Source organism: Punica granatum, chromosome 1 (assembly GCF_007655135.1).
Source record: "Punica granatum isolate Tunisia-2019 chromosome 1, ASM765513v2, whole genome shotgun sequence".
Taxonomy (NCBI): domain Eukaryota; kingdom Viridiplantae; phylum Streptophyta; class Magnoliopsida; order Myrtales; family Lythraceae; genus Punica; species Punica granatum.
This window is the reverse complement of record NC_045127.1, coordinates 28687238-28706455: the sequence shown is the minus strand read 5'-3', so window position 1 is coordinate 28706455 and position 19218 is coordinate 28687238. Positions and strand designations below refer to the sequence as shown.

The 19218-nt window shown below is 42.2% G+C and overlaps 1 long non-coding RNA gene across 1 annotated transcript; it reads left to right on the top strand.

Annotated features, from left to right (window-relative positions):
- Positions 1-10707: 10707 nt before the first annotated feature.
- Positions 10708-14030, top strand: LOC116194658. Its single transcript, XR_004154493.1, has 2 exons — positions 10708-11020; positions 13314-14030. It is a non-coding gene; the product is annotated as an uncharacterized LOC116194658 (long non-coding RNA).
- Positions 14031-19218: the final 5188 nt, after the last annotated feature.

The following is a 19218-nucleotide window of genomic DNA, read 5'->3' as shown; positions in this document are numbered from 1 at the left end:
TTGGCTCGCGCTCTTGTGCTTGCTCTAGCTGGCACATGCTTCTCCCAAAGCTCGCCTTGATGCCGACCCTGTGATCCTGGGATTCTTCCTCATGCCCCTGCGAAGGGTCCTCTAGCTGGATCATATCATTCCCCCTCTCTTCAAAAGGATTTGTCTTCGAATCTATGACAACCGACTTGATGGGTGACTGTTCTGGGGGCATTTGCTCGAGAAATACATTCTTGAATTCCTCACTTCTTCTTGCCAGTGGAATGCTTGATTGGAGGTTGCTCTTCATCCATTTGGTTAGGTGGAAGCGATAGTAGCGTTGCCTTCCGACCATCGCTATCTTGGAATTGAGAAGCAATATTACCATTCTCTTTATCGTTGGGTTGAAACTCGATTGTGGGTTTCTCTTTATTGGCATCAAGCCTATTTTCGCTTCCTTCTTCGTCGAAGAACCCCACTTCAATTTACAAGAGGATGACCCAAAAGCTTCAACATAACCATCTGGCAACTGTTCAATCCGCTTGTCTCGTCTTTCCAACCGATCGTAAATCAAATCAACCATCACATTCATGCTCTCAAATTGTTGCTGCATATCTCGGATCATCATGTTGTAATCAGTTCCTCCATTATTCTGATTATTTCCACTGCTTTCTTGTGGCAAGAAGAAATCAGCAAGTGAAACTTTTGAAAATTGAAATGGGCCACATAACTACTCGCTCACGTGTTTGCACTCAGATTAATGTCAATTAACACTCGTGTTTCGCTCAATTTTAGGCTTTTACCCTCTGATATACTCACCACTCTTGCCTTTTTTCTCTCTAGATTTTCTCCTCAAAGTTCCTAAGAAACTAAGCAATTCAATAGCAAGAGTAAAATCAGTTGATTAGCCCAAAGCACTTATAATCATTGATTTCAGAAATTGAATCAAATACAAGACCCAAATCTAAATGAGAAAGGAAATAATGTGGTAGATGAACTTAACGAAACAATTGAGATGTACAGGGAATATTTGTTGGAATAAGGATACAACAGATTTATGGAAATTATCGAAATGGAAGGAATGAATGATTCTAAGAGACAAAAAAGGAATGTGATAGGAAAATATTCAATTGAATGGAAACAATATTAGATTTCCCAACTGTACTTAATATGACAGTAGTCCATCAAAGTAAACAAGTATATATAAAGGAATGTAATTTAGGGATAATGGCAGATATGGAAGAAAATAATCAGAAACTTTATGAATTCCCTACTTCACTTGATTAGCAATGATATCTAAGGAAACATCTGCCACCCCAAAAGTAAAGATTTCACAAACAATTTCTCTTTCCTTTCTTTTTTTGAGCTTTTTTTCCCTTTGTTTTTGCTCTATATTTTTTTTTGGACGAATTTTTTTTTGACCTCCAATAAGATAAACTGAAATTTTAGTGTCGTTCATGACAGTTGGAATCAGCCAACAAAAATCACAACTTCTCTCAATGATTTACGAACCCTAACAACAATGGATAACAAAAAACGAAATAAGATAGATGAAACCTGGATTGGAGCCATAGTTCTGATACCAAAATGATGCGAACTTCGCGATCACTATTCCGACTTAAATCCAAAAATTCCCGAATTCCATAGACCACATGCTTTGGACCCAAGGAATTCATTTCTGAACTCAGATTTTCAATTTGAAGTGTTTTGCTCATCATTTTAGATGGATTTCGTCGTTCTGGACCCAACCCGTGCTCTCGGGTGAACAGTGATGCACGCCAGCGTCCTCGTGCTGCCTCGTGCCCGTACCGCGCTCCGTGCATTTGTGTGTCCGTGCGCCCCGGACGTCCCTAGCTTGCATGCATGCACATGCATGCATATGTACGTCCTACACGTCCTTGACGTCCGTGCGCTCCCGCGCCTGTCCATGTCGGTACACGTCCACCTGCGCACCAAAGCTCACCTGAACGTGTTGTCATCAACCCCGAACGCCCTTCCGAGGGTTCCATCGAGTCACCCCGACTCTCGAACACTTCCCCGACTCTTTTCTTATATCCCGAGGCTAGGTATAACATTATCGACTTAGAGAAGTTAGGCTTTTTTACATTGTTCCATGTTCATGGAGTTATACGGTGTATAAAGCATGCTCACTTGAAAATTTACACTTCTATGCACTTTTACATTACGTTATGCATGTTTTATCCTTGATTAACATGTTAGCATGTCGGAAAACACTTGGATCGTAGTTGGGAAGAACATCTCGACCCGGGAAAGGCAAAGAGCTCACGGGTTGCCCTCCTAGAGAGGTGACCGAATGCTCTTTTGCTCTTTTTGGGCAATGAATGTTCTTCTTGACCCGATCCAAGTTTGATTCCCAAGTTTCATCGTGTTTTACTACGTGCATGAAGTCGGTATTGTTTTATTGATTCCTTAAATAACATGTTTGTGCATGCTTCCATGTTTGCATGTGTTAAAAACTCATGGCAATACCGGCTTTTGTCAAATATGTGATCTTTAACGTGTTTGATGATTGAGCATGCGAGAAACAATCCAAAACGAGACAGGGAAACCTCTTAGAACCCGATTTGGGTCATAAGACCTCTCGATTTTCTCCAAGGAGAAATGGTCGAGAGTCTCTTAGACTCGTACGGGTTGTATGAGGCTTCCTCTCCTCGTTTTGAATCCGTTCTCGGATTTCGTGTAAGTCGCAATTTCAATAACGCCACAAATCTCACATTAGAATTGTCTTTTCCAAACAATATGCATGTTGTTTGTTGCTTTTCTATTATTGCTTGTCCATGCGAGTCGAGCCCGACCCATAGGACGCATTGCATTTAGGGTTCAACGCTCTAACCTTCAATCACGGGGTCCAACGCCCCATTCACTGAGAGTGTCTGAATTTCAATTTTTTTGGTGTTTCCCTAAACTCACGGTGAGTTAGAGCGGAATAATAACCGAATGCAAACTAACTGAGATTCACCTATTTGTAATTATGATTTGATGTATTTCTAAGAGCTTATTGTAAGGATTTTTATCTTGTACATTCAATCTGTAAGAATCTCAGTTGGCAAGCAAATAGTTCGAGAGTCGAATCATTCAAATCGGTTTCAGGCTTGCCCAAAGGGAAGTAAATCCAAGATCTCGCGGCTTTGGTTCACGCAGGGATTCAACTTCCATGGTCTGATGAGCTATATCGCAAGATTGTGAACCTATTCCCCGACACACAGATTTACTTCTCTCTCGGCTTTTCAATCGACGTCGTTTAATTAATCGAATTTACGGTGTCAAAACGTGCAAGTCGAGCGCAACTTAATTCATGCAGTAAATAATAAAACATGCAAGCCTAGCAAATTAGAGTACCGAAAGGGCGTGCGGGATATAGGCCCGCACGTAACATGAACCCCCGAACTCGGACTTTCCAGTTCCACATGACCAATGCCTTAGCAAGCTAGGTGTTCCATACCCCTAAACCCCGGGTAACTTATTCGCCCTCGACCTTCGGGTCGTAAAATGATAAGTGGCGACTCCTTCTCACCCATGTTCGTCACACGTCCCCACGGGAAGGTGAACACTCCCAAGCCGCGCGATCCAAAAGCGCACGATGCAGGCCCCGACGAGAGTCCACATTTGAGTCCGTACAAAAGGGTCCATGAATCAATTCGACCGGCTCTATCTCTTGAGCCATTTGCTCATGAACCGAGATCCTTACAAAGAACAGCTTTAAATTAGATGCCTCATAACTGTACTCTCAAAATAAAATTACAGATATACAAATTACAACATTTGGATCCCAGTTGGCTTGCATTCGGCCATTACTCCACTCGTGTTCACCGTACGGTTTGGAAAAGACCGAACATGGAAGGAAAGCACGCACTCGGTGTGTGGGGGCGTTGGACCCCGTGATTGACGGTTAAGGGCGTTGGACCCCATGCAGCACGTACCATATGGGCTCGGGCTTGAACTGCAACAGATTAGTAAGAAAACAGAAGAAAACAGATAAAGACAGATGAAAACAGATAAAAATGAATAAAAGTAGACAAGTTGTGTATTAATGCCGTGTTTACGTGGTTAGCCAATTATGAACCGGGGTTAATTAGCAAACAAGTTACTAGCCTAAACAGGACAAGAGAGCATGCCTACGCGCTGTTCTAATGTGGCTAAGAGTATGTGGGCTCATTTAAATTGTTTTCTATGGTGACGAATGTGGGCTTTACGGATTATAATGAGAATGCAATTTGCCTAAATGCCCATGTTGGATTAGGTTGAGTACATGATTAGTCAAATTTCACGTTTTATGACAGAAGAACCTGCTCTACGTACAAACTTAAGGGAACGGGGGCACGAAACTCCGCAAGTGCGCCAAGGTCTCTACTCACCCGATGTTATGCTAGGATAACAAAAACACTTCAGTTGGGTGAAGTGGGTGATGCAGATGAACCTGCGCCTGCACAAGCTGCTCGTCTACTCCCGACCTGGAGTGTTTCAACTATCCTAACCCTAGGGATGTCAATAAATTAAGAATCAATAATCATGCCCTTGCCTAAAAAATGGTTTATGAAAAGATGAGATTACACGATGCGGGCCACCTCGGCCTGTAGCCGGTGTCAACCATTCCCCATGGTCCTCCAGGGTTATATGCGAACCCCAAGGGAGCCAAGAGAAGGGTCGATCTATCCGAAAGTGATCCGAAGGAGATTCCCACGTCTCGACTTTAGTCGCCTAAAACTAGGCAAATACCCGAGTCAGGATGCGCGAATCTTCCCCGAACGTCCATGCTACATCAGACCACGTGCCTCACTGATTTCCAAAATTTGAGTTTGAAAAGGGCGAAATTACCCGTTTTTAATCTATTGACACGTCATACCAGTTATTAGCCAATATATGCGTTTTGCCTAAAGTCTAGTTGCTTATTTGGCCAAGTTAAACGTCCAAATTGGTTGTCGAGGCGATTTGCGACACGCGGACCAAAGCGGGTCCTCGAGGTTAAGAACATCCAGTCAATGATGGCCGATACGTTCTTGGACCTTCGTAGGCCCCGAGATGGTCCTCTGTCAGCACCCCATTTTGGTTGACTAGTTCAAACAATGCACATCAGAAGCGTTTCAAGCCATGACTTGAGTATCGATACAAAAGAAGGCTCAACAGAGTAGCGAGTCACTATTCATTTTCAAGTCAATAGAGACAAATAGATGATTCAAGCACACGACAAAAGAACTTCCAGGGTCATCCAGCGATATACAGAGCAACTAGAGAACCCAAACTGGCATTTTTAAAATACGATACAATAGTGCTATTTTCCACTGGTTCACTCGACCATCAGAATATAGTCAATACTGGGCTTCAAAAATCCCTTGCGATGCCAAACAGATGGAAAGTGTCTCTGAATATTTTTCGCAGATCTTCTGCTCCATACAGAGCAATTTCTGACAAATACAAACAACTTTTTAGAAGAAGTCCAAAAACGCCGATTCATCAGACAAAAGCTAATGCCCGATGTCAGGCTTAGTTAAATCCCGACGTTCTACAGATCGTGAGCCTCACTTCAGATTGTTTGTCGGAAATGATTCAAACTTCCAGAATGACTCCCGAGTGACAGAACAAGCCAACCTGTTAGTGAAAATCTATAACTGAAGACTGGATTGACGAAACATCGGCAAACAAAGTTAGCTTAACATTGCCCCGAAAACTGCAACGGTCGCACACAATTGGCCAAATCAAATTGCATAATTGCTTTCAGTTTCACGAATGACCTCCAAGTTACAGAAAACGTCGTTTTCAATAGAAATTCATAACCAGAGGTCCTTTTGGCGAAAGCTTGACTATGGATGACTGGCCAACCCAGTACTAATTATCCCAAGGTTCAATGTGAAACCTTAATACTGAACTTCACAAATCATTTAGGCCTCTAGAACAATGTTTTAAAGGCCTCAAATGCCCCAGAACAGTCCTTTGAGATCTGTTTTTGACAAACAGAGATCGCAACGATCTCCGGATCACTTAAGCAACTTAGGAAGCAATATGAGAAATCCAGCTGTAGACTCATAGGATGTTTGTAGTCCCTCATTTGCAATACCGGCTTAATAGTCAACTATTCAGTCTAATCGACAATGCATGTCAAAACGACCAACGCAAAACGCAGATATGAGATGCGCTCTTAGAAACGACTAACTCAAACGAGCAAAACCGGCTTCCGAACCCCAAAACCACCGAGCACTTCTTCAAGCAAAACATGGCAATCTTTGGCTCATTTGAATTGTTTTTGCGCACACATCGCCAATTCGACGTTCATTTGAACCATGGGCTTCAAATGAGCTACCAATCGAGACCCGAGCTTCACCGACTCATCTCCAAGGCCCGTGGGACCCATGGATCAGCCCTAACCAATTCTTTCTCTCCATGGCCGACTTCTCCAAGGTGCAAACCAATTTGCATTTGCCTTCCTCTTCAAAATATCTCAAGTCTTTCAACCTTACACTCCACCATCAACTCTCATCAATTCTATCTTCTTCCAATCAAAACCCCACCCTAATCATCCTCATCCTTTCCTAAGCTAGCCGCCCCTCCTTAAGCTCTCATCTAATTGCACTTTGCTTTCCTTAATTGCACTTAAACTTTGCCTATATATATCCTTAAAGTCATTAAGCTAATCACTCACCTTCATGCACTCTTTCTAGCATTTCTCACTCAACAAATTCTCTCCAACCCCCTTAAGTTTCAGCACACCGAAACCAAGCAATAGCAACCAGAAAACCAAGCAAAACCCTCAAAACTTAAGTCGGAAACATGATGATCATCATCCTGACTTAAATCCAAACTTGACCAAACTTCATATCCTGCATATTTTGGACCCCCTGAGTCCATTTCTGAAGTTAGATTTTTAGTTTGAAGCCTCTAAGCCATAGAACTAGCCTAGCACAGAGCTGGGATAGGTTTTGCCCTTCTCGGGTAAGTTTCTCCATCCCGGGTTTCCGGGCCTTACCCATCAGCCATCTAGATACATGACCTAAGAGTGTCTAGAAGTCGAGAGATCCCAAGAAAACCCGCTAGTTTTGACCCAGCAAGAAGATTCATCCCCACTGCCTAGTTAGTTCGATTTTTCTGACCGTCCTTGCTTTTCGTTGCAAATCGGGTTGACCCGAGGCCTTTTCCTCCAAGCGACCACCGCAGTCACCTCCAGGGGTCCCTTCGCTACCGTGGGCCACCGATTTTGCAACCAAAAGCCTTCGGGAGCCACCGTTGCACCATTCTACCCAAAACTTGCCCAATTGGGTCTGTTTCTGGAATTTCTGTGTTTTATAGAACTTTGCATGGCTATACGGGTCGACCCGAGACCCTTCGACCCAAACAACGACCACCACCACCACCTAGAGGGGTTCCTGGCTATCGAGAACAGCCGTGACCCGCCGCAAAAACCGACAAGAAACGCCTGAACCCGCTTAATCTTTCTGGGTGCCCCAGTCGGGTTGAGACAATGCCCAGTCGGGTCTGTTGCTTCCATTCGAGTCTGTGCAAGCCAAAACAGCCCAAACCCGACCCACCAGTGGTCCAACTTGATTTTTACGGTGCCATCCCGCATCTCGGGACTAAGTATAACCATTCCAAACTTAGAGGAGCTAGGACTTTTATATTCCATGAAAATCACATTCTTATGCAATTTTTTTACGTTATATCATGCATATTCATCATCGTGTGACGTGTTAACATGTCGGCAAATTTTTAAATCGAAGTTGAGGAGGCCGTCTTGGACCGGAATTGATATGATCCAGCTAGAGGACCCTTCGCACAGGCTTGAGGAAGAATCCCGGGATGACAGGGTCGGGCATGAAGGTGAGCGTTGGGATAAGCATGTGTCAGCTAGAGCAAGTACAAGAGCACGACCCAAGCGAATCCAACAAGCCATGCAAAGGCTGTTATTGCATGTCCATGGAGGAGAAGTTGAGCTCTTGGGCGGGCTGCATGTGGAACAAGAAGCCACGACTGTTCATATCCCAGAAATCTATTTAGAAGATGATCCCAGTTCAAAGGGCTAAACTCAGTTGCTTTTCAGTTACTTAGGCCTATTTTATTTTGGGCTCATTACACTTAGGATTTATTTTAGCCAAGTCCATTAGCCCATTTAGGTTATCAGCTAATATCTCTCTATAAATAGGCATGTGGTCTCCCTAGAAAAGACAGATCAGTTTTCATTCAACTTTGTGAGAGAAGTTTTCTCTGAGCTGTTCTTCAGCAACTTCACCGATATTGCAAGTGTGATGACTTGTGATTCCCGACATTTATAATAAATAATTGAAATCGGGTCTGAAACCCGAAATGGATCAAGGAGACTCACGGCCATCCTCAAGAGGAAAGGGCAGAGGGCTCCTTAACCTTATTCAGGTTAAGAACGGCCTCTTTACCTCGATGAAATCCATTTCTCAGATTTTGTGCAATCGCAATTTGAATATTATTCAAGCAACGAGCATGGATTCGTGTATTGAAGGCTTCTACAAGTCCATTAAGGCACGAGGGTATTTTGGTCATTTTCACCAAATTTTCCTCGACCTTCACCTTTCTTGGTTGTCAAGTCATGAATCGTTTTCATCAAATTAAGCTTTTTGGGTATTCAATCTCCATTCAGGCAGTCAATTCATGATCTGTCTGATTGTCTGTAACCCGCACATTTACTGCATTCGGCAATAATTCATAAGTTGTAATCCCACCAACGGGTCAATCGGGACGTTCACACGATCAAATGCACTTGGCATTAATAAGCTTGCATGAATTGGCCATTAACTGATAACTCGCATCAACAAGTTGCACAATGACGTTAATGCCTTTTTCAAAACTCGCATTTCCAAAATCCCGAGACGCGCAGTCCGATGTAACATGGACATTTAGGAAGACCTTGAGTATCTTGACTTGAGTTTTTACTCGATTTCAGGTAACTCGAGTGGGATACAAAAGATCTTTCTAGATCACTTCCGGGCAAACCGACCGGTTCTTTTGCTTTTTCGGGGTTCTTGAATAAACTTGGAAGATCCTGGGAATTGTTCGACACCGGTTATAGGCCGAGGTGGCCCGCATCATATTGTTTCCCTTTTCTGAAAACAATTTTCAAGTCAAGGGCAAAATCATTTTTTCACAATTTAGTGACACCCCCAAGGTTAGATTGACTGAAACACTACAGTATCGGGATAAGAATGGGCTACATGTTCAGGTGCAGGTTTATCTGCATAGTCTTTCTTATCCAACTGATGAGTTTCTGTCATCCTAGCATAATTTCGGGTATTTAGTCGGGTATTCTGGACAAAAACATAATTACCTGACTAAGCATGCATTCGATTTAAGCATACATGGGTGATAGGGCATTAGGTTTTAGGCTTTTCTGGCATAAAATGCATGTTCTGTAATAACCTGTAAGCATTGTAGTGTCGCAATACATAATAAATTTAAAAGCAATCCACGCATATGAGACTTGACTACAGACATCATGCTTGTCAGGTTCTCGAAGCAAAGCCGAATGCAAAATGCCTTGCACGCATTTGTCTGCTTAGCATAAGATATTTGCATGCCAAAATACCCCGGTTAGTAACTTGCTAACTCACGTACATTTGGCAATAACAAACACCTTGTCTGTTATCTGCATGTTGCCTGTTGTTTTTCTGCTCTTGTTTGTTCACGTGGGTCGAGCCTGACCCATAAGTCACATTGCCCTTAGGGTCCAACGCCCTAACCATCGATCACGAGGTCCAATACCCCAATCATTAAGTGCGCAGTTGAATTCAATTTTCGATTTTTCCTTAAACTTACGGCGAGTTTGAGCGGAATAATAACCGAATGCAAACTGACTAGGATTCAAGCATTTGTAATTTGTATTAATTCAAGAGCACATTGTAAGGGCATTTACTTTGTACATTCATTTCTGTAAGAATCTCGGTTGGTGAGTGAACGGTCCAAGAGTCGAACTAATCGAGTCGGTTTAATGCTTGCCCAGACGAGAGTAAGCCCAAGATCTCGCGGCTTCGGTTCACACAGGAATTCAACCATCACGATTTGAGGAACTGTAATGCAAGGAGAGTGAACCGATTCCCCGACATACGGGCCTACTTTTCTCTCGGCTCATCAACCCACATCGTTTAGTTCACTGAATTGTTGGTGTCAAAACATGTAAACTGAGCACAGCCTAATCCATGAGGTAAATAAATAAAATGGTAAGCCTAGTAAACTAGAGTACCGAAAGGGCGTGCGAAATATATGCTTGCATGTAAAGTGAACCCCCGAACTTGGACTTTCCGGTTTCGCCATAATCAGTGCCTTAGCAAAACTAGGCGTATCATTTACCCCTAGACCTGAGCAACTCACTTGCTCTCGACCTTCGAGTCGTAAATAGGTAGTGGCATTGTGAAATCTGGCAATTTTAATCCGAATATCACTAATTATATACGTTATGCGTATTTTATATGTATATATGTTTATAAATTGCTACTGGTTGACACCGCTGACTTATGTAGGTATTGATATATATCTATATTATATATACACACACATATGACTATAATGCAGGTGTCTTGAAACGGAAAAAAAAATGCTAATGGGCTGATATGCTAGTGTAGACGTGGAATTAATAAGCCCACAAGGCCTCCAATATTCTCTAGGCCCATAATATTTAATTTGTAATTATTTATTTATTCTTTCTTCTTGAAGCTTCCCACGTCTCTTTCATTTTTTTTGTTTTGTGTTGGGTTTTAATTTTCAGGGAGGGCTCTGTTCTTTGACAGAAAGGAAAAGGAAAAAAAAAGAACAAGGCACGAGAGAGAGAGAGCTCCATTCGAGAGCAGAGATAGGACGGACGATAGAGGGGTAGAGAGGGTAGCCGGGAGCTCGGGATGAAACTCATGCAAGAGAGGGTCGAGTTTCAGCTCTGTTCACGGGAAGAAGAACAGAGCAGACCCGATTAGAGAAACAACGCGAGGGAGAAACGACGGCAGAGCAAGATCGAAGAAGAAGAGGAAGAAGAGAAAAAGGAATGAAAGGTTAGGGGAGTCTTCCAACCTAGCTTGCATTCGGGTAACGGGTATGTTTAGGTATTTTGCTTAATTGCTTTCTCTGATGTCATGAGCTTTTCTTGTAGTTGATTGTATTATTCTTGTCGTTCCTTTGGAGTAATTAAGCTAGCTGAGTTATTGAATTTGGGAATTGGAAAAATGGGTTGATTTGGGGGTTGTGGATTAATGGCTGATTGAGGTAGAAATACTGATGCTCTTGAGTTTCACTGTAAAATTGCTAGCATGAAACTTTTTCTTTCATTTGTTAGGCCTCCCTTTATTTAGTGTTAATTGTTTTAATAAATTAGGAAATAGGAAGGGTATCTTGAGTGTGTAAGTTTAGTTACAATGGGCTATATCGATATTAAGTATTATCTTGTTTGCTAAGGAGAAAGATCTCTTGGCTTAGGCTTTAATTATATTAGTATTTTATTACCTAAGTGGATTGTTTAGAATGAATATGGCTATAGTGAAGTTGAATTTTAGCTTGCCTTGAAATTTGATGAGAATAGACTGACTTAAGTTATATGTTTTGATGCGTTATTATGTTAGGATATGAACCTGGTTGGTGAGGTTATAGAGGAGAATTTTGCTGTTGTTTTGAACTATTTAAAATTGGGTTTGAGCACCTTATTATCAGTTGCTCTTATTGTTTGAGTTGCAGATGTGAAATTGATTTTCTAAAAAAATAGTTTCAATAGTGGCTAAATGAATTATGAGGAATTTTTAATATTTTACTGACATATTAGTAAGATTTTTCAAAGGTCGATGTTCATTAATTTCTTTGTGCTTGGTTAAAGAATAAGCTTGGGACTTAAGTATATTTTTCAAAGTCTATACATAATTATTATAATACATTAAGATTTGAGTAGAGGGAGGTACCTCAAGTTCCCCCTAGTTTAAATTTATCATGGAATCAACGTTATGATCAGCTATTCTTTGAACTTCAAACGAGTGCTTAATTCAGTTAAATATCAGAGTTGAGATGCTTTTCAGCTATACAGACATGATTTCACAAGGATCTTTACAGATCATGTTCAGAGGTATTCTTTCAAGAAGTTTCCACAACCTTTGAGCATATATGTCAGATTTCCTTCATTGGGATATTTCCTGAAGTATTAATTATTCAATGTTGTCTGCCATCCTGCGTTCTCCGATTCCAGCAATGGTGACTCCATATTATTTTCTCCTTTATATCTACAACCAGTCAAGGTTGATGTTGTCGTGGGATTGATCATACGGGATCGAGAGAATTGTTGCTTTGCTTATTTAGCGGGATCTTACTTGATTTTCATAATTGATTTTGGGATTTTATTATTGCTTGGATTAATATTATCAGTCTGGCATCATCGTATGATTCAGCAGAGTTTCTGGTATTCTATATTACCGCTATCAACAATCCACTTTGGCATGGGTATTCCAATGGAAAAACTATAAGATTTAGACAAGCTAATTCTACCATCAGCAGGGATATATAAATCTTTTGATCACCCAAGGCAGATTTGGGATTTATTTTAGTTCGTATATCTCAGCGACATGGAAGAAATTCTATTGATTGGGTTTTGGACAGAGTTTTCAGTATTCAGACTCGAGAACCTTAGAAGTATTTATTTCTATTAGAGATTGCTGAAAGCCTGGAGAATTGTTTTACATTGAGAGGTGCAATTATGTGCTGGTCAATTTATTTGATCTGCGGATTAAAAAGTTGGTTGTCTTGCTAGAAAAATTTAATCATCTTCAACGCAGTTGCTTTCGAGATAGAGATTTGGATATTTTACAAAATTTGGGCACGGATCATCTGATTTATTATAGCGGCTCAACGGATGCTGAGTGACCTATGAAGGTGCTTGGCAAAGTCAATTGAGAGGAGATATGAGACCTGAGGATGTTATAACCCTTAATGGTTTAACTTTTCTAGTTCCTCAAATAAATTTCGAGGACAAAATTTTTATTAGTGGGGAAGATTGTGAAATCCGGCAATTTTAATCCGAATATCACTAATTATATACGTTATGTGTATTTTATATGTATATATGTTTATATATTGCTGCTGGTTGACACCGCTGACTTATGTAGGTATTGATATATATCTATATTATATATACACACACATATGACTATAATGCAGGTGTCTTGAAACGGAAAAAAAAATGCTAATGGGCTGATATGCTAGTGTAGACTTGGAATTAGTAAGCCCACAAGGACTCCAGTATTCTCTAGGCCCATAATAATTTAATTTGTAATTATTTATTTATTCTTCCTTCTTGAAGCTTCCCACGTCTCTTTCTTTTTTTTTGTTTTGTGTTGGGTTTTAATTTTCAGGGAGGGCTCTGTTCTTCGACAGAAAGGAAAAAAAAAAATAGGGCACGAGAGAGAGAGCTCCATTCGAGAGCAGAGATAGGACGGACGATAGAGGGGTAGAGAGGGTAGCCGGGAGCTCGGGATGAAACTCATGCAAGAGAGGGTCGAGTTTCAGCTTTGTTCACGAGAAGAAGAACAGAGCAGACCTGATTAGAGAAACAACGCGAGGGAGAAACGACGGCAGAGCAAGATCGAAGAAGAAGAGGAAGAAGAGAAAAAGGAATGAAAGGTTAGGGGAGTCTTCCAACCTAGCTTGCATTCGGGTAACGGGTATGTTTAGGTATTTTGCTTAATTGCTTTCTCTGATTTCATGAGCTTTTCTTGTATTTGATTGTATTATTCTTGTCGTTCCTTTGGAGTAATTAAGCTAGCTGAGTTATTGAATTTGGGAATTGGAAAAATGGGTTGATTTGGGAGTTGTGGATTAATGGCTAATTGAGGTAGAAATACAGATGCTCTTGAGTTTCACTGTAAAATTGCTAGATTTTCGCATTTTAATTTGGGTGGGTGAAACTTTTTCTTTCATTTGTTAGGCCTCCCTTTATTTAGTGTTAATTGTTTTAATAAATTAGGAAATAGGAAGGGTATCTTGAGTGTGTAAGTTTAGTTACAATGGGCTATATCGATATTAGGTATTATCTTGTTTGATAAGGAGAAAGATCTCTTGGCTTAGGCTTTAATTATACTAGTATTTTATTACCTAAGTGGATTGTTTAGAATGAATATGGCGAAGTTGATTGGCTATAGTGAAGTTGAATTTTAGCTTGCCTTGAAATTTGATGAGAATAGACTGACTTAAGTTATATGTTTGGATGCGTTATTACGTTAGGATATGAACCTGGTTGATGAGGTTATAGAGGAGAATTTTGCTGTTGTTTTGAAATATTTAAAATTGGGTTTGAGCACCTTATTATCAGTTGCTCTTATTGTTTGAGTTGCAGATGCGAAATTGATTTTCTAAAAAAATAGTTTCAATAGTGGCTAAATGAATTGTCAAATAGGAGTTTTGTCTAGTGGATGACTTAGGGAGATATACCAAACTAGATTTTGTGTATTAAAAGTATTGTAAGAGTAAGTGTTATTGGTCGGTTTTATTTCTTATTAGAGTCATTGAGCTGCCCTGTGAGTGCTGATCTCAACATTTTGTTTAGGTTAAAGGGTATTACTCTATCGATTGTTAGTAGCCTTTTGATTTATGTTGCTTGTTGAAGTTGGTTAGGGTGAGCATTTTGCAAAGGATGATTATGTCTCTTTAAATTGGTTTTAATGAGGTTAAATTCTTAATTGAGGATGTAACTCGTAATTGGTCAGTGTGTGCTTTTAGAGCGAGTAGATTTCAATGAGGTTAACTTCATTATTAGAAATGGTCATAATTAATACAATATACATAAACCGGGACTCATTGGAAATAATAGGTTTCTAGTGAAGATTGTGGGAGATATTGGAAGTTCCTATGATGTTGCTGTGCGCACCCGAATTTCATCTCGTCGGGGCACGCATGCACGGAGCCTATGCAACGCGGCTTGGGAGTATCCACCTTCCCGTGGGGACGAGCGACGGGCGCGCGTGAGAAGGAGTCGCCACTTACTATTTACAACCCGTAGGTCAAAGGCCGTTGAGTCGCCCGGGTCTAGGGGTACGGGGTACACCTAAATGCTAAGGCAATGGTCGTGCGAAACCGAAAATTTTGAATTCGGGGGTTCTGTTACGTGCGGGCCTATATCCCGCACGCCCTTTCGGTACTCTAGCTTGCTAGGCTTGCCGTTTTGTTTATTTACCGCGTGATTTAGGGTTACGCTTGACTCGCCCGTTTTGACACCATAAAGTCGATGAATTGATCAAATTGGGCCAAGAATCCGAAAGATGAGTAAACTTGTGCGTCGAGGAATCGGTTCACTATCTTCGCGTTACAATTCGTCGGACCGTGATGGTCGATTTCCTGCGCGAACTGAGACCACGAGTATTCGGGCTTACTCCTCTATTGGTAATAATAGACCAATTTGACCGATTCGACACTCGGACCTCTCGCTCGCCGATCGAGGATCCTTACAAATGAATGAATGAATGTACAAATAAATCCTCGCAATATTCTCTCGAGTAATTACAAAATACAACTGAATAAGTGAATGGATCCCAATCGGTTTGCATTGGGCAAATATTTCGCTCCGGCTCACCGTGTGTTTTGAATAACCGATTAATAAATTAAGGCAACGCGGGCTCAAGGAGCCGGGGGTCGGGTTCGATCGAACCAACGGTTTGCAGGAGAACCGGTTGATTCCCACTGTAACTGTTGGACCAATCGAGCTCCCGGGTGATATCTAAACACGTTTCACACATCCAATCTAAATTGCCTTCCACATAGGCCATATTTGGAGTGTGATGGTGACTCGAGGCAAGCTCCCATTCCGCACTCGGGTTGCACGCGCTCAGTGAGTTAAGAGGCATTGGACCTCGTGTTCGGTGATTTGGGGTGTTATACCCCGTGTATTATATAACCTATGGGTTCGGACCCGAGTCGCAACAGATCATCAAAAGCAAATGGAAAACAGAAGAAAACTGATAAAACTGATGAAAAACCGACAAAAACTGATAAATGCAGATAAATACAGACAAGTTGTATATTAGGCCGAATGTACGTGATTTAATCAGTTATTAACCGGGGTTGATTAACAAACAATGTATCTAACCTAGGCAAACAAAGAGGTGGGCTGGGATATGGTTCCAGGCCAATTACATGTGTGAATTTGTTTTAGAACTCTATTCAGTGAGGTGTTACTGCGGTTTCACCGAATTTGCCAAACTCGTATTTTGACTCTAGATTGGAATCTAGCATTCCGCCTATCCGTTATCTAATGCTTGATTAAGTCAAATGCATGATTAATCCGGTTTTTCGTGTTTTGCAACAGAAATGAAGATGCCCACCACCGAATCTATAATAGGGAGATAGAAACACCGAAAGTGGACGGAATGGGTCGTACGAATGAAACTCGCGCCCGAATGGGCCGCCCCTTTCCGTCCATGGATCGAGGTGTTTCCAACTCCCTAATGCCTAGGATATCGGTGAATCACGGAATGACGATTGCGCCCTTGAGTGGTAGAACGTGTGTAGTTCACATATAAATTAAAGATCGTGTGACACGAAGAGGTCTAAAGAGGACTCGCGCATCTCGACTTAAGCCGCCTCAAATTGGGCCCAGACTCGAGTCATAGTATGCGAGTACTCGCTAGACGCTGATTCTATTCGCGTCATGTCTCGGTGCTTTGAAACTGTAGGCTTTTAAAGAAAAGGGCATTTTCGTCATTTCGTGATCCGTCGATGCGTTTACAAATTAATATTCAATTTGTTCAATTATTTAAGCCGAATGATTTCATTAACCAAATGACACGTCCCATTTCCCGTTCGTGGAATGGTTTAATGATTGAGACTACGAATCTCAATTGTTATGAATCAATGAAATGATTGTTCGATATTAACGTACCTAGCATACGAATTAACATGAAACCAACGATTAAATGAAAATTGTGATTACAATCAATTCCAAGAATCGATTTTGACCGTTTCTTGCATGCGTAAAACATCAAACACAATGACAACGTACATTTTTACATAGTCGGTGCTGCCATGATCTTAGGAACGCAATCAAACATACAAACAAGCACAAACAGGATATTTAGAAGAATCGATAAAACGACACCGACTGATGGGAAGCGAAAAATGTAAAAACTCGGGAAACGACTTGAGTCGGGGAAAGGAGACCATCCATGGCCCGAGGAAGCCAAGAGGGGCCCTTAGCCACCTCCCATGGGGTGAGGCCGAGAGGCTCCTTTGGCTTGCCCAAGCCAACAAGGTCTCCTCGACTTCGATTCAAGCTATTTCCCGACATGCTAGCACTGTATACGATGAAGACATGCATAATACGATGTAAAAACACATAAAAACATAAACTTGCATGCGAATCGGTCATGGACAGCCTTGTTGCCCCACAAACGCAAAGAAAACGTAAAAGTCCTAACTTCTCTAAGTGAGGAATGATTATACCTAGCCCCGGAATGCAGGAAAAGTCGAGGAAAGTTGGAAAAACAGGTTCGGGAAGTCGGTTCTGCCCCCTGGAACAAACAAACCCGAATCGGTGAAGTCGGGTCGGCTGGCAGACCCAACTGGTAGTCCGGCTTGTCGGGGCTGTACCGGTTGATTGGGGTGGCTTTTTTGTGCGAGATCAGTTGCGTTGGATTCCCAAGAGACTGAGGATCACACCTGCGCTGGTTTCGTGAAGATTGCTTGCGTAGATTTTCCGAAAATCAAAAGCAAAGTCGGATCAGTAAAAAAAAAAGACAGACCCAGTCGGGGCAAAACAGACCCGACTGGCACCCGATAAAGAAAAGGCTCTATAGGAGGCTCCCGATGGTCTTTTGACGCGAGGTCGGTGGCTCCCAACTCCTAAGAGACCCTCGGAGGTGTTTGTGGAGTTCGTTTTGCGAGAAGTGACTTGGGTCGATCCGATCTGAGAGAAAAGTGAAGAATGTCAAAAAACGAATAGACCCGACTAGGCGGAATTGACCCGATTGGGCAGGTCGGAAAGAAATGGCTCTCTCAGAGGCTCCCTGTGGTATTTTGCTGCAAGGTCAGCGGAATTGGACTCCTAACTGACTGAGAATCATGCCTGCAGTGGTTTCATGAGGATTGGACATGTAGATTTTCTGGAAATCAAAAACAAAATCGGGTTAGCTAGCAGAAAACAGAACCGACTGGGCGGAACTGACCCAACTGGGCAGGTCGGAAAGAAATGGCTGTCCCGGAGGCTCCCGGTGGTATTTTGCTGCAAGGTTGGTGGAATTGGACTCCTAACTGACTGAGGATCACGGTGATAGGTGGCTCGTAGCGAGGTTCAACCTGAGCTGACCTGTATGTTCCTGCAAAGTTCAGGTCAGAAAAGAAAACCAGCGGAACAGACCCGACTGGGCTGTTTGGGTTGAAACGGCTGCAAAGGGGGCTCCGGGTGTTGCACCAAGCTGGCTCGAGTTCCTCCGACTCCTAAGGGACTGCTTGACGTCTATGATGAACTGATAGAGTGCCAAGACTTGAGCAAACCCGGAAACTCAAAGAAAAACCGGTAAAAACTGTAAAGAAAAACTGAAATGGAAGAAAAGAGGCAAATGGTGGTTGTGCACGGTTGATCGGCCCTCGGCACGTGACCACCTTGTCAAGAGGGAGAGTGAGGGTTGTGAGGGACCCTTAGAAGGTGGTGGCACGACTCGCCATGCTTGCAGGAAGAAATGGCGTGCTTGGAACCCGATAATGACCGTGGGAACTCGATTTTACACTGTTTCTGTGCTGAGCTGAAATGCTGGGCTGGGAGCCTCGAATGTGAAAACTAAGCTTGGAAATGGACTCGGGAGGTCGAAAACGTGAGGGATATGAAATTTGGTTGAAGTTGGCTAAGGTCAAGTTTTCGAGTCAAATGGCCTTGTATCCGGGCTATTGTGGGGGCTGTGCGGGCTGAGCTATTGCTGGATGAAAATGGGGAGCTTGAGAGGATTTTAGAGTGAGAAATGCTTGAGGGAAGATGGAAGATGAGTTGTGATTAAGTTAATGACCCAATGGGCTTATAAAGGTGGCTTTAATGGCTCAATTAGTGAAAGCACAATTAAGGAGAGGGTTAGGGGGATCCGAATTTCTTTAGATGGATTAAGGAGGGGAAGTTGTCTTGAAAGGTGATGGGAAGAGATGGATGGAAGAGTGGAGTTGATGGATGGAAGAGTGGAGTTGATGGGTGTAAGAGATATTTTGAAAAATGGGTGGATGAGGCTCATTTGGCTTGTCTTTAGAGGAGAGCCATGGCTCACGGCTTGGCTCGGCTCGACTCGG